Raw genomic sequence first — 12,091 nt, forward strand, 5'->3', positions numbered from 1 at the left:
CAAAGTCACATAAAACCATTGCAGTTTATATACAGGAAATCATATCAATTAAATGATTAATTAATTAATCAAAAACTATCTAATTGAGACAACAGTCAATCTACATTTAAAAAGACAGACATTGCATTCTCTTTAGTATGGACTCCATACATATAACCTTTTCGCGTCTATACTAAGGTATGTATGCTCAATCATTCAAATATATTCACAAGAGCATGCTAGTAAAATTTTTTTTTCAATCAAACACGTTCAAAGACTATCATATGGCTAGTGAACCAATATGTTATTGAGGGCCATTTATGCATTCCAACCATTATTAACGGGTCCAAGACACAAAAATGCCTCATACTGCTTCCGATAGTAAATCTATGCAACATCCGCTGGAACCATTTGGTAACGAAGCAGATATATGGCATGCAAATTATGTCGTTACATATTGGCCTCGTTGTAGACATTATAAGTTAACCAAGACTTACACGAGCCAGGCATAAGAATACTATTTAACGGAAACATTAAACATTATACTGAGACATTACTATTGCTGACATCCTACCTGTCCTTTTTTAAAATATATACATTGTAGCTGACTGAAAATTAAAAGACTAAAAATAAAATATGTTAACCAAGACCTATAAGTTCTAATTTATAGAACAAATCATTAAAAATATTAATATATAGATGTAAATATTTTCTCAAATATCTAAAGAATATATACGGGCTCTAGCACAATACTAACAGCCTAATGTTAATCACTATACATAGAAACATATAAATGTTACTATTCAAGGAGCCACTACAACACATCACACTGAAAGCATCATCACTAAAACATATCTTTTCATGTTTAAATGTGTATATAATTCAATATTCTCATACTACTTGTACCGGATGTTGTTACGTAAACTGTTTTAAGTACAATGTTTCAGCTTATTAAACATAGTTGCCACTATGATATCATAGGCGTTAATACATTATTAATAATAATATTATAAGAAACAATAAGCTGAAAGCTAGCATAAGTTTATGTTAAACATCTCATAAGAGATAACAATTGACCAATCATATCATGAACAATGAGTAATAAAATTCAGAAGATTTTTTAAAAATATATATATATGTATAAAGGTGACCTACAAATATGGTCATTGTTGAAATACCAGAGTTGCTTGTTAGGCAATTCATTGTCATAAACCTAAATGAGAAGTGCCTGATGTATTATAAACGTTATATATTAACCTATGTAGTGACAATATAATATAATAATATTGGAGGACAGGACCAATTGACCAATGTGGCAATAGATCAGGATGTTCCTAAAAGAGCAGGACGAATACTGACCACTGTATTTAGTCCCGGTGGAATATGGGCTTTCATTCTCAATATCCATCTCAATTCAAACATTTCAATGGTACCTACATGGTCCCCTTCTCTCTTGTTCGGGTTTACCACCTGTAGGACCAGAAATACAGTGCCCAAATAATCTGGGTGGAATTCCCCAACTATCAAAAATACTGTTGAGTTAAACTGATCCAAAGTATAGTTCATGACTCAAATAAATGTCCAGCACTGAATACAGTAATGTTATGGTACTCTCCATCACCCAAACAAATGTTCATCACTGAAAATAGTAATACTATGGGACTCCCCATCACCAAAACAAATGTCCAACACTGAAAACACTAACTCTATGGGACTCCCCATCACCTAAACAAATGTCCAGCACTGAAGACAGCAATGCTATGGAATTCCCCATCACCTCAATAAATGTCCAGCACTAAAGACAGTAATCGTATGGCACCCCCATCACCCAAACAAATGTCCAGCACTGAAGGCAGTAATGCTATGTTACTCCCTATCTAGATATCTCAAGTATAAGGACACCAAACAATAAACATAGTGAAGCAATGTATTTCTGATATATCACCAAATGCTGGAATGTTCTCCCACAAGACCTAAAACAAATCATACATCCAAAATACTTCACCTTTGGATTCCAAATGCTCCTGCAAATCTTCTCCTGGTTAAACATTGTTACAACGCTATCCATCTTTCCTGTATTTTTAATGACCTTTTGGTCTTCTTGTATTATCTAAGCTGCAGGGCTTTAATCAGAAGACCCAATAGCTTAGCCACACCTAGAAATTCTTACTGGACAGTCTGCTATTTAGTAATAATGCCCTACACATTCAAATGCATCTGTCTATTAATGTAATGGAAGTTCTTAACATTATTGTTTACTTAGTAAAACTGAAATGTAACTCCATGAAATATAATGATTTCTAGGATCTATCTTCTGTTTTTTCTTTTGTATACTAATTTTTGTATTTTCTATCTGACAGTTAACATTTGTTGTTTTACATTATATTATATTGTCTGACACCTTGTAAGATTTGCTAACTGTGGAGCCTTTTTCCCTGGGCCTCCACTGGAAAGTGGCCTATCATGGCCCAGTCTAGCTTTTCTGGTGAATAAATGCTAATAAATCATCATCATCAACCTATTTTTTCCTCATTTTCTACATGGGTTTATTGTGTTATGTCAAGTCTCTCTTGATGTGTTGTCACTCTCCCACCTTCTTCCACACTCATGCCTGACTATTGCAGGTCTTCTCTCACACAATCCATCTATCTCTTTGCTGGACATCCTTGTTTCCTCTTGCCTTTTTCCTATCTGTCCCAAAATTTCTTCACCAGATTGTCCTCTGCTTTTCCTAACATCTTTTCGAATCACCATTATCTGTTCTCATTGACTTTATCTGCAACTGAAGCTACTTGGGCTTCTGCTCTAATGCCCTCATTTTGTCAGCTGTTCCACTGTGTTCATGCTACCATCCATCTCAAGCACTTCATCTCCATCACCTCAAGCTTCCTCAGCTGTTCTGCTTTCACTGCCCATGTTTCTATACCATACAAGCAGTACTGCTCTCACCACTGTTTTCTGCACCTTACTTTTCAACTTCTTTGGCATTCTTTTATCATATACTATACCTGGCACTCTGTGCCAGTTTGCTGCAGCCCCTCTAATTCTAACTTTGACCTCCTTAGTCAAAATTCCCTTCTCTTCAACCATCCCTTCTAAGTTCTTGAAGCTGTCGACTTGTTCCACTATTTTCACTTCTATTTCATTTCTCAGCTTCATCTAATTCTCCATTTGCTGCCATTGCAATTCTCTTAGCTATACTCAGTTTCAAACCATGTGTCTTCAGTTTTGCATTCCACTGCCCATCCTTTACTGAAGTTCTTGTTCAGAGTCTGCCTGTATTGTCATATTGTCAGCATACAGCAGCTTTGTTGATCTGTCCCCTCCAACCTGTTTGCTGATGTAGTCCTTCTCCAGAATGAACAGCAGTGGGCTTAGAGCTGAACCCTGATGCATACCCACTCCCACTGGGAGCTTCTCTGTTAGTCCGAACACCATTTGTACTTGAGTCATTGTGCCCTTGTACATAGTCTGCACTAATACGAGCAATGTTTCTTGGATTTTGAGCCATCTCAGGACTGCCCAAATCAGCTTTCTTTGGACCTTGTCATATGTTTTCTCCAAGTCTAGAAATGCACAGTTGGACTCTTTCCTCATCACTTGCTTCTTCTCAACTATTTACTCACTGCAAACATCAGGGCAGTTGTAGTGTAGCCTGATCTAAATCTGAACTGCCCATCTCCCATCAAACTTTCTACTACTCTGCATATTTGTTTAGCAAGCCCCTCCAGAATTTGCATTCAGTGTGACTGAAGCTTGATACCTCTGTACTGCCCACAGTTGTGAATTTCTTCTTTGTTCTTCTACGCTAGCACTAGTATGCTTATTTGCCAGTCATCCGGGATCTACCTTTCTCTCCATATTGCTATGAATATTCTCAGGAGTCATTTCTTTCTTAACAAACTCAACATCTTGATTATATTTGCACTGACTTCATTTCAGCCTGCTGTTTTCCCTGACTTTATTTTTCTAGCTGCTGTTCTTACTTCTTCTAGGGTTGGCTCCCCTTCTTTGATTGCAGGCTGTGTCTGAGGTAGTACAACCACTGTGGAGTTTTCTTCATTCAGAAGTTGCTGGAAATATTTCTTCCATCTGCCTTTGAAATCCTGTGAACTGGTGAGCAGGTTGTTGCCGGCATCCCTTATGAAAAGTGTCTGATGACAAACTTTTTCATCTTTCGGTCTTTGTCTTGCAACTTGACTCTGTTTCTTTCGTCCATCTACTGAGTCATTTTCCAGAATCTGATGCCTTGTTCTTTGTTTATGAAACTGCTCTCTTAGCCTGTTTGTTAGCCAACCAGTATGCCTTCTTAGCCTGGTCCATCTTTTCTATCTCCCACTTTCTCTTGCAGTCTTTCTTTCTTTCGATAACTTCTTGGACTTCTGCATTCCACAACTGGCGTTACTTATGTACCTTGCTTCCATACCTGGCTAGGCCACATATCTGTTCTATAGTCCTCACAAAAGCTGTTTTCAGGTGCTACCATTCTTCTTCTTCAACTTCACATATTTCCTCTTCTTCTTGAGGTGCTAGAGCCTTGAGTATTTATTTTAACTCTTGTGCTTTCTCTCCGGTCAACCTCCAGGCCTTCAGCCTAGTCTCTGTTGACCTTAGAGCCTTTTCTGACCACCGCCTGCAGCTGATTCTGGCAACCAGTAGTTTATGCTGAGGAATGACTGTTTCACTGGGGGTAATTTTGTGATCACTGGTTCTATCCCAGTGCCCTTTCTTACTAGGAGGAATTCTACCTGAGTTGCATGTTGACTACTCTTATATGTTATCTTATGATGTGTCTCTTGCTGAACCATGTGTTGGCCACCATCAAACCATTTGCCAGACAGAGGTCAAGAATGGCCTCTCCTTCTTTATTCCTGTTGCCCCACCCATGTGTGCCCAGGAAGTCCTAATATCCTCTTCTGTCTGTCTCAATATAAGCTTTTAGGAACCCATTATCAACACTGTCTTATGTTGTCCTACTTTATCTAGTCAGTCTTGCAGCTGCTGCCTGAATGTATTCTTTTCCTTGCTATGACAACCCTACTGAGTGGCATAGATCACTGAATAGTGCCCTATCCTTACACTAGACTCCGATTGCCATGTGTTTGTCACTAATTCTAATGACACCCCTCACTGTCTACTGAAGCTTTTCCCCTCATCACAACTCCCACAACATTTATAGTCTGTCTTCCTCCTGAGTAGAAGACTCTGTATTCCAAGCCAAGTAATTTTACTGTACTGTCCTTCCATCTTGTATCCTAGATACGTAAGATGTCCAGCTTTCTTCTTACCATCATGTCACCCACTTCCAAGCTCTGCCCTGTCAGTGAACCTATAGTATACTAAGTGTAGCAATCATTAGTTCATGCTTGGCAAGTTGATTGGTTTTACTTTCAAAATACTGCTACAGGTCTGGAAAGCAATGACATTTAGCAGAAAAGCTAGTCAGTCCTTCGATAAACTTTATTTCAATAAAAATAAGCAATTTCATTCACTTAAACCATATGTGAACTTCTCCAGGCTGTTCACCCACAGTAACAGTTACTTTAGTTATTTTGTAATTTGTGTCATGAAATCAGAAGTTTGTGGTTTTACATTCAGCTTTTGCTCAACAGAGCTATCCCAGGTAACCCAAGCTGGGAAGTTGGACACTGCTCAACCAGTAGCTTATTGTCTTAGGGCTGTTAGGCCTTTATGGCAGGCACACACTGGCCAATAGCAGCACATAGATCCCTCTCACTGTTAGCATGTGTTGCTGGTGTAGGTCAGAGTAGCCAAAGCCCTCCATTCATTTATCCCTAGTAAATAGCCATGCCCATTTTTAGTGACATTAGTCAATGTGACTAAATGACCTAGACACTATGCGCAGTCTGTGATCCATGTTCTTCCATCTAGAAGATACTGGGCACCATGGTTCATACCCAAAGTGGTTGTTCTATACAACTCTTCCTCTGATAGTCATCATCTACAGTCCATGCTGCTACCCACAACTCCATTCTTGGGTGAGCTTGAGGTGGAAACATTCAGCATATTTTTGGGAGGTGGGAAGAACCCAACAGAAAGACAGGGAGAATGTGCAAACTCCATACAGACATTGCCTGGAGGTCAGTATTGAACCTTGTACCTTGTGCATTGGATTCAAAGACCTTAACCATTATGAAAATTGTGTCTACTCAATTTAAATAATAAATAACCAAAATTTACTAGATAAGGAAAAAAAGACATGGATGTTGTGCAGACAGTTCAGGGACAGGTATGAGGTCTGCAGGAAGTGAGTTTGGGGGGGTACTGTGTGTATAAGACTGTATGGGGTGCTGACTTTGCTTTTGCCATACAGACGCCAGCACAGTTAACCACCACAGAAGTGCTGCTCTGTACTTCACAGAAGTTAAATGTGATACATTAACATGCAAATTATTCCATAATGGGGTCTTTCTTCATTGTGGTCAATGTGGTTCACAAAATACCACATTGTGACCATTAGGCCTTTTTTTACAGAGAACACGTAACAAAAAGGTGCAACCACTTCACTGAAAAAGTAAAACCACAGACCAGGAACAAGGAATAAATCACAGCTTTAGCATATTCGTCAAAGACTTCATCAGAAATAAAACAAACTAAGACATTTCTACTTATATATCACAGTCAGTTAAGCAATTTGCCTCATTAATTAATTATCATATAAAATTCTCGTGAACTCATTTGTAAATACATCTGTTGAATCACATATATACTTAAAAAGTAAATACATTGTTACAAATACTTAAAAAGTAAATGCATTGATTAAAGGATTTATAAGCTAAAGCTGTGCTTTATTCCTTGTTCCTGGACTGTGATTTTACTTTTTTTACAGAGACCATAGGGCCTACACAGGTGACGTTAATCTTCAGGATCTTACAGAGATTACATGAAACTCGCTCGACTTCAAACTACTGCACTTATCATTTACTAACTGAAACCAGTTCTGCTGGAGATGGGCCATAGATGAAGAAAAGACTTTGGGCTAGGCTATCTAACTAGAAAGTAAAAGCAAATAAATGGATATGCAATATAATCACAAAGACAAAAATGTCTACTTATGAGATTATAAGAGTCTGCTAAGAAAACTGCAAACTGGCACATTTTGCTTCAGGAAGAAACAATTATTTGATTGCACAAAAAGACACAAAGAATAAATCAACTGATTAAACAATCCCAGACTTGATTGTTACAATGAGTAGAAATATAGCTTTTTCTAACGTACAAATAAAAAGTCTGGTCACACTTCATGCGCACATCCAAGAAGCAATACTTTTTGCTGATTTATTTTGTTTATAAATAATCAATATGGGAATACTTGTTTGCTTGTAAAATAGACTTCAAAATATTTAAAAATACTGGTATGTATGTGGCAGATATTAAAATCAATATTCATTTTGTTTTTCAGCTACTTCTGTGAAGCCTGTTATTACTTTCAGCCCAAAATATCCTATCTATGTGCCAGGGGAAACTGTTGATCTTAGGTGCTCAGTTTCCTTAGAGTCTGGAAAATTTAATTTAGTGTACGTGTTCTATAGAGGTGAACAGAAACTATATGAAAATCGCTCTACTTTAAACTACTGCAATTATAGTTTACTAATTGGAACCAGTTCTACTGGAGATTACGGATGTTCTTATGCTAACCATGATGGATCTGAATTTACTCTGATACCCAGCAAAACTCAGCAATTGTATACTTTTGGTAAGTAACGTCATCAATGACTGCATTTTATAAATTACTTGATTTATTAGTAAATATAAACTAAATCAAATGTTCATACAGCATTAGGGAGAAAGGCAGCAATGCCCTTAAGCTCATAGTAAAGAAGATAATGTAAATTTAAATTGACTAAATTGTCAAAGGTTTGAAGGTGCAACAAAGGTTACAAACAACCTAAAATATTTTATATGACAAAAGTATTTTAAGGAACAGATTAACTCCTCAGAATGGTATTTATAAGCCTTTAATGTCTTAAGGATCCTGATACTTATGAATCTTACATGTAAAATCTGTGACCTCTCACCAGTCCTTAATATATTATTAGGATGGCATTACAGCAAAGTAATCAATCATAGCTATGCTTTACTGTAATATACAAATTCAAAGGACTGTATAAATTAAGACATTCTTCTGCATTTTGCTGTCATTTTGCAATTCAAAATATGGTTTTGCTACTATTTGCAAGGTTACTATAATGTTGTTAGAGATGCCATAGAAACCTTATATCACCAAAATTAAAAATCCCCAGTATACAGTTCTAATGTATATTATTTAAGTTATAAGCCATGAGTGAAGCAGAGTTGTGAGATATTGCCCACTTGAAGAAGAACAGAATATAAGGATACTTGTGACCTTAGCCACAAATAAATAGAATGATATATAATTCTAACATCCTTTCTTTGTGATTATGATGAGCCTGTTGAAATTCTAAGGATTGTAAACAAAATACACAAAATAATGGGACTTGAAATGCCATTGTATGGTGGGTTTGTATATCACGCCTGACGCTGCACTGTTCTAGAGTTTTCTCTCCAACTTCAATGTATTACAACCTCAGAGTCAGTATATATAGGTAGCATGACCTTCTACATCACAGCCTAAGGGGACAAAGCCTCCTTTAAAAATGCTTTGAAGACATATCAGTGGGTTTCAATATTTTCTACTGTTTCTTTGAATCACATTTTTTCAAGTGTTACGATTTACAATTTCACGGCTTGAACTTCTGAAAGAGAACTATGAGATGCAACATTTTCTGAATACAATCAATTATTTTGTTTAAACCTCAATTTCAGTTGCGTTATTGTGTAGTAATAATATCCCTGCATGTGATTATGATGCACCATTCTCAATGCAGCATTTGTACTACCTATTTCATGAATACTCAATAATTCATAATCAATTTGGGACAATATTGAGAAAAGCAAGCATTCAGGGTTATGCTATTACATCTGGCTCATGCAACTATTAATGAATAAGAGGAGTTTTAAAATGAGCCCCACAATTATGAATGTAAAAAAGAAAAAAGTTACAAAGCAGGATCATTTAACAAATTCTTACACAAATACAGATCAAACGTATTCTCACTCTCCAGTAACATTTGAATTTCATTTGGGATGTGGTCAAAAAGTACCATTAATTCTCCTCACTGTGTATTTGCTGAAAAGGTAATGAATTGCACAGTGCCCATTATATATGTGGTTCAGAATGCTTGTTACGAGAGCTTTTGTTTTCCTAGTGATATCTTTATGCTATCATTTGTTTGGCACACAATGAACCAGTACTGCTACAGTCCAGATGTAAAGCTCTGACTAGGCTTTGAATGTGTTGCAGAACAGTTATTGTTTCCTTTTGAATGATCTTGATGGACATGATCGCAGAAAAGAAAAAAATGAGAATACGAACTAAGAGCTAAGAGCTAAGGTAGTGGGTTTGTTATACAGCTTCATCTGAGATATGTAAAATATGTTTATGGTTTAATTTTAAATTAATTGCTTACTTATTCAACAAAATTTGCTGACAAATTTTGCTTCCAAAAATGTCTTCATCTACAGTCTAAATATGTTGGTTTATAACAGTTTAGAATTGCCGGTTTGCATTTTAAACTGATATTTCAATGACTGCACCATGATTCAGATTTGTAGATTTTGGATACATATTTTAGTATAAAACATTTGAAAAACTATCCCATATTATTTTATGTCTAATATTTACTTTTCATTTATTTTATTAATTTAGCTTTTTTAATTAATTTTGAAGTAATGATTTAAGTTAAGAAGCAAACTTATTTTGTATTTGCAGAGTGGAGTTTACATGGCTGTCTCTTGTCCCCCCAGACAGTAGTTGCTTGGAAACCACTTTCTCATTTTTTTGCTCATTCTTATTGAATCAAAAAAGATGATTACTTGAGACTACACTGCTGCGTCTTTAGGAGTTTCTTCTTTCCTGAATGTTGTGTGACTGTGGAGTCGGTATATATGCATTTTGAGGTGGGGGGATTTCCATTACTTTCTGATCTTACGTAGTGGAAGTATTTCCATATAAATGTTTCTCTCTCTCACTCTCTTGCTTTCTCTTGATGTCTCTGTCTATATGTAGGCGTCTGACACACTTTTGAATGGCAGTTTGTTCGAAAGTGTTTTCAGCTATGTAGAAATATCAAAAGCACTTATTGTCAAGTGCACTAAACATCAATGGCAGGAAGATCAAACATGAGGGATCATGGTAAGTGGGGGGTTTGTATGTGTTGTAGTGTTAAGATAAGGGTTATGTTAGGGGATAGTTTTAATGGTTTGTGTGTTTGTGTGTGTGTGTGTGTGTGTGTGTTTGTGTGTGTGTGTGTGTGTGTGTGTGTGTGTGTGTGTGTGTGTGTGTGTGTGTGTGTGTGTGTGTGTGTGTGTGTGTGTGTGTGTGTGTGTGTGTGTGTGTGTGTGTGTGGGAGAGATAGAATGTCTTGTGCAGTAGCACTTGTTAGGAAAAGGGTTTTTTCTTACCTAATGTGCAGGGTTACTCTTAGGGGTAAGAGTAGGGGAAAGATTAGTGTGAGCCTATATAAGTAAGGTGAAGTGCAGGGTGAACCCTAACCCTGCATATTAACTTATGAAAACCCCTTTCCCTAGCAGTATCACTATTTAGACAAATGTGGTCAGAGGATATTTTTAGGGTTTGGGTTTAGTGACTGGAAAAGGAAACTATTAACAGGTATCAGCCAGTTGTCAAGGGCAATAGTCTTATCTCAAACACAAGATACAAATTTCAACTGGATCCCCCCAGTATATAATCAATGGGGAAACAGAGTTAGATGGGATGGAATGCAGTGTGCACCAGCATAACTTTGGTCTTAGCTGGTTGTATTTCAAATGATTTCAGCATACCAGTCAAGGCTGAAAACCAAGCTGTGCCCCAATGCAGAAAAATGTGGCACAATCTCCAAAGCGGATGAGAAGTATAAACGAAAATCATCAGTGTATGACTGATAAAAAGTACTTCTCCTTAAAATGACTTCCTTAAGTGATAACATGTACATGGTGAACAACAGAGGAGCCAAACGTGAACCTGTAATCTTCATGTTTTTCTTTATAAGTGTATATAAGTGTGGTTTTTAGATTGTATTTTATTCCTGAATAAGTCAATTCTTTTCATGAAAGTGTGGAATAAAAGGTTGTGGTACGCTAAAGTGTTTCATCTACTCATTACTTTTGGCACTATTACATTTTTTTAGTTGTTTTATATACCACCAGTTGGATTTTACTAGAACCTGTAATCTCATCACATTCCACTCAGTAAGGAATTAATTACTTTAAACTGGATGCCACTTGCCAAGTATATCCTGAGAAGTAGAAGGCAAACCACTCTATGATGGTTGCAAATAACACACAGTGTAATTTCAGACGATCAGAAAAGCCTGAGTTCACCATGTAAAAGGCGACTGGGAGATCAAGTAGGACCCAGCAGAATATTTGCATTGATTTATTTCACCATCAGGAGGTCATTTAATCACTCTAATGAGAATTGTCTCCATACTGTCTCTCAGTCAAACATTAGACTAGCAAGGATCCCCAAGTCATGGGATATGAAATATGTGAGCAACTACAAAAAATAAATAAATAAATAAATAAATAAACATCTCAATAGACTTTCCAACAAATGGAATGTTTGAGACAGGACACTAATTTTCCAGAAGATAAACTTCCAAAGACATCTTCTTGAGGATCAGAGTGATAATGTCCTCTTTTAATAGAGATGAAATGAATCTGATCAACAGTAATATATGAACAATCTGAAGAATAATTATTTCTTGTGAAATGAGGCATGATCATACAAGCTTTACAGAGCCAGGATCCAAAGGAAAGTTCTAGTCTAGCCGCCCTTGCAGAGCATTTTAAGCATGGCCAGTTTCCATTTTTGTGCTCAAAATAACATAATCCATTTGATTATAGATTGGCTGCACCCATCCCATGGTTGATAATTATATTTTATTGCAGTAAGTATAACTGGGATCATATCATAGATAATTTGATGGCATACATTCATGGGATGAAGCATTTAGGAGTTGCTTGTGTTCATTTTTATTACAGGGGACAGTCCTGGGGAAAATTT

Source organism: Protopterus annectens, chromosome 16.part0, assembly GCF_019279795.1.
Source record: "Protopterus annectens isolate FY-2018-M chromosome 16.part0, PAN1.0, whole genome shotgun sequence".
NCBI classification, from domain to species: Eukaryota; Metazoa; Chordata; order Ceratodontiformes; family Protopteridae; genus Protopterus; species Protopterus annectens.